The 4,860-nt window shown below is 45.9% G+C and overlaps 1 pseudogene; it reads left to right on the forward strand.

The window, feature by feature from the left end:
- Window positions 1-3,204: 3,204 nt before the first annotated feature.
- LOC133755106 (forkhead box protein R1-like) lies at window positions 3,205-4,080 on the forward strand (annotated as a pseudogene).
- The last annotated feature ends 780 nt before the right edge of the window (window positions 4,081-4,860 follow it).

Raw genomic sequence — 4,860 nt, forward strand, 5'->3', positions numbered from 1 at the left:
ATAACACTTAAAAACTGAAAAGTGAGGAACACAAGCCTTACCAAGGTTAATTTCATAGCCATACTCCCATAAGCAATTAAAAATTCATTTCAAAATTATGAGTTCAGTTACCCAAGAAGATATGATTCTAAAGATTTATGCATCTAATAAAGTCAAATGCATGCTATACAATAAGATAGTTTAAAAATTTAGAAACATCATTTGAGATTCCAGTACTTGTCATTCAGCAAATGACAGAACAAGAAACAAGAAATTCAGTAAGAATATCCAATTCAAAACACTACTCTCAAGTAACCATAGAACACTTACCAAAGTAGATGTCATAGAGTATAAAACATACACTAATAAAAGGATAAAATCAAATGATATGTTATGCTCTATGAATACAAACCAATCAAATCAGAAAGAAATAACACAAACAGGAATCAGGAAAATATTCAAATATTTGGAAAGTAAGTAGCACACATGGCAATAAACTGAGTCCAAGAGCAAGCAGAGAGAAAGTATTTAACTGAATTGAATACAACATAAGAGAACTTGTTTAATGTAGCTATCAGGGCACATTAATGAAAAATTTTAGTGATAAATGCCTGTAGAAAGGGGTTCAGAAGCTTTTTTAAAGAAAAAACACAATGAAAAATTTTGAGGCCGGCGCCGCGGCTCACTAGGCTAATCCTCCGCCTTGCGGCGCCGGCACACCGGGTTCTAGTCCCGGTCGGGGCACCGATCCTGTCCCGGTTGCCCCTCTTCCAGGCCAGCTCTCTGCTGTGGCCAGGGAGTGCAGTGGAGGATGGCCCAAGTCCTTGGGTCCTGCACCCCATGGGAGACCAGGAGAAGCACCTGACTCCTGGCTTCGGATCAGCGCGGTGCGCCGGCCGCAGCGCGCTACCGCGGCGGCCATTGGAGGGTGAACCAACGGCAAAAGGAAGACCTTTCTCTCTGTCTCTCTCTCTCTCACTGTCCACTCTGCCTGTCAAAAAAAAAAAAAATTTTGAAGCCCCTGATATTAGTCTGAAATCAATGAACTTGATTTCCAACAACTAAAGACACTAGAAAAAGAGGAGCAACTTAAAGTCACAGCACCACATAGAGAGTGAAAATAAGTATCTGCTGTGATCTGAATGTACCATTTAAATGCTGAAACATAATCATGGATGGTGTTATTGCCTGATAAAGCTGTAAGGTGCTCAGGCGGGATCAGAGGCTTATAAAACAGACACAGTGAGTATCTTTACCCTTTATCCACCTGAGGATTCTGGGAAAAGCCATCTAGGAACCAGGAAGCAGACACTCAAGAGACCCTCAACCCTGTCAGGGCTGCATCCTGAGACTCTTACTTTAAGATCCATGATGATTTCTTTGGTTTATAAGCTGCAAAGGCTATGATAACTTCCTACAGCCATCCCAATCAACTACAGCAACCAAGATACAATCAGTAAAATTTAGCCCCAGGAGCTGCAGCGCCTCCCTCAGGGACCCCAAGGCACCTCTGGCCTTAGCCACCTCAACCCTGGCACAGCTCCCCAACCTCTGTTCCAGGAGCAGGGTCACCAGTACCACTGAGGGGAACAAGGCCAGCCCCACAGGGAAAGAGGTGGAGCCTAGGGCTGTAGTCACTGCTGGATACAGGGACCCGTGGCTGTGAGGGCCAAGTGGCTCCCTGAAGGACCATGTCCACCAAGGCCAGCGAGTGCACCTCTGGTGTACTTCTTGTTGCTATCAGAAGATTACCCACGTGTGATCTCCTGAACCTTGCTGGCTTGAGGCCTCAGCCCCACACATAACTCAGCTCACCCCTTGGCTGCCTAGAATTAATCTCAGCACCAAGCATGACCCACAGCACTGCACGGTGCAGGACATGGCAGTGAGCATGGCCTCAAGGTCATGAAGGTCAAAAAGCCGCACCACTGACCCTGAGCCAAGCAACCTAAATGTGCTTGTCTCTCTCAACGCCTGCACACCAGCCTGCTTTCATGACCAACTTCATTATGACAGAAGAAAAATGTCAGTAAAACTGGGAAAAAAATGGGAAAAGCCACTGTAACAAAACCATGTGTGGAAATAGTGAAGGTGATAAACATCTATCCACTCAGGTTGATCAAGAAAAAGTGAAAATGCACAAATTATGAATGAAGAAAAGAATGTGATATTAGTACAAATTCTTGAGATATTAATACAGATTTTCATGAAGAACCATGCTAACATAAATAAAGTAGACAAGTTCCTTGAAAGATAAACTCAGTCAAGAAGAACTTCACCACCTGTATTAACAAATATCTATAAAGCAAAATACAGACAGAGTTACAAATCTTCCTAGAAAGCATCACCTGGCCCAGATATCTACACTGATGAGAAATTATGTAATTCTGCATGCTTTTCAAAAGATGAGGAGGAATACATCTGAACTACTCCTATAATGAATATTATCCTGAAAAACAAACACAGTGATTGAAAAAAATCAAATTTCCTCATGAGCAATAATGTAAAAATCCAACCAAATTTTGAAATAATTAAGATATTCTCATATAGGTGAATGTATGAGTGAACTGTGTTGTATCATTCAGAAAATAGTTTATTGCTAAAAGGAAATGAGCTAACAAATCATGAAAACACACAGAGGAATCTTTGGTGTATTACCAAGTAAAAGAAGTTGACGTGAACAATTATACGTGCTCATCACTATGTGACATTTCAGAATGGCACAATTATGAATCTAGTAAAAAGATTAGTTGTTGACAGGATTGTAGAGGGAAGAAATGGGTGACTGGGCAGATAAAATTTTAGAGTAATGAAATGCTGTATAATAAAATGGTGGACACACATTATTATAACTTTGCATGAATTCATAAAGTTTTCAATACAAAATCCTAGAGTCAATTATGGATTTGAGGTGTTAATGATGTAACAAATGTAATCATAACAACTATACTACACTGGCCAGGTTCATATTAATAAGAGGAGTGACTATGCCACTGTGGCAGCAGATATTTTTGGAAAATCTCTTTACCTTCATCTTAATTTTAATATGAACCTGAGATATCGCTAAAGATAAAATGTGTTAAAAATTTAGGACATCAGTCTCTCTCAGCTCGCCCCGTGCGCGGCTGTGCACGCCGCGCTCTCCTAAAGGTGGACCTCAAACTCCAGCAGCTCGACGTCTGGGCCAGCCTCCATGGCCAGGTCCTGGGACTGCTGGACTGGGACATGGGGAACGAGGCCTTTCTGGCCTTCACATTGCACCTGCCTGTGGCTGAGCAGAACCTTGCCAGGTACAGGCTTCAAATAGTCGAACCACCAAGGTTACCTTTGGAGAAGAAGCCCCGTGCTGACAGAGATGGTCCAGAGTTTGAGCCCAACCTGTGGATGTGGGTGAACCCCAACATCGTGTACCCACCAGGAAAGCTGGAAGCCCAAGGGGCTAGCGAGAAGAAGGAACTGGCGGGCGCGGTCCCTCGCCCTCGACTGCCCTGCCATCAGGAAGATGCCAGCTGCCCAGAGGCTGTGGGGGCCGGGCACTGTCGCCTTCCTCCCCCGAGCAGTCTCCGTCGCCAAAGCACTTTTCGTCTTCCCCCAGCAGCTGGGAGCTCACGGAAGAGGAGGAGGCCGAGGACAAGGATGACAGCTCCTGTGTGGCTCTCCTGTCCCCTTACCAAAGGGCCCCCCTCCAGAGCCGGAGGCTTCAGCAACCCAGCGGCCAGGAGGAAAGGCTCTGGCCCCGGCCCCCTCTCAATTACTTCCACCTAATTGCCCTGGCGTTAAGAAACAGTTCCCCTCGTGGCCTCAACGTGCAGCAGATCTACAGTTTCACTCGACAACACTTTCCGTTTTTCCGAACGGCTCCGGAAGGCTGGAAGAACACCATCCGCCACAATCTGTGTTTCCGAGACAGCTTTGAGAAAATGCCGGTCAGTAAGCAGGCTGAGGTCAGCGCCTGGCCCTGCTCCTGCCTCTGGAAGTTGACTGAGGAGGGACGCCAGCGCTTTGCCGAGGAGGCCCGCGCCCTGGCTGCCAACCAGCTGGAAAGTATCCAGCCAGTGCATGAGCCAACCAGATATGATGCCCTTCCTCTTTGACCTTTGATGCCGCAAAGCAAGTCCCCTGCCTTATTAAAGTTGCCCCAATAGCCTTGTGTGGATATGTGTGTGTGGTCTCTGAAGATGGGGTGAAGGGCAGAGGTGCAGTTCCAGCTCGGGGTGGGAAGCAGCCCACGCGTGCTCCCAAGGCAGTGGGGCAGCTGCTGGCGTGCAGATGCCACGCTTGTCTCGGAGGAGGAGAGTCCTCGCCCTTCGCCAGACCTGAGCGAGTGCCCATTTTCTGGATTTTGAAGATAATCTTGGGAGATGCTGGCTTGTGGCAGGCAGCCCTGGGAGCACCACCTACTTGTTCAGCTAACATTGTTAAGCTGCTACTTAACGAACACATAGGGCTTCAGGGCCCTGGGACAGTTTCTGCTCTGCGCCCTGGTAGCTGTGACAGGGGTAAGGGCAGGTGCCAAGGCAGCAGAGGGGGGCAGTTTTAGGGAGAGGCTACCTTTGTTTGGAATTTTTCATCAGTAAAGGATAATATGAAGAAAAAGAATTTAGGACATCAAATTCAATAAATAAGCTAAATAAATGACTAAACAAATGGGATCCATTCCAGGAATGCAGGGCTTGTTTAACACTAACACCATGATTAATTTTATTATGGTATTAATAATATGAAAGAGAAAAACTGCAGGGTTACTGTTATCTCACTCCTATTGGGGATGCCGGACACCCTGGTCCAGGACTCTCTCTCAGTATAGAAATAAAGGGCTGAGTCCAGGAGTGTGCAAAGCAAAAGTGAATTTACTGTGTAGAAAGGAGTACAGACTCCCGA

This window comes from Lepus europaeus, unplaced genomic scaffold (genome assembly GCF_033115175.1).
Source record: "Lepus europaeus isolate LE1 unplaced genomic scaffold, mLepTim1.pri SCAFFOLD_3_1, whole genome shotgun sequence".
Lineage (NCBI taxonomy): Eukaryota > Metazoa > Chordata > Mammalia > Lagomorpha > Leporidae > Lepus > Lepus europaeus.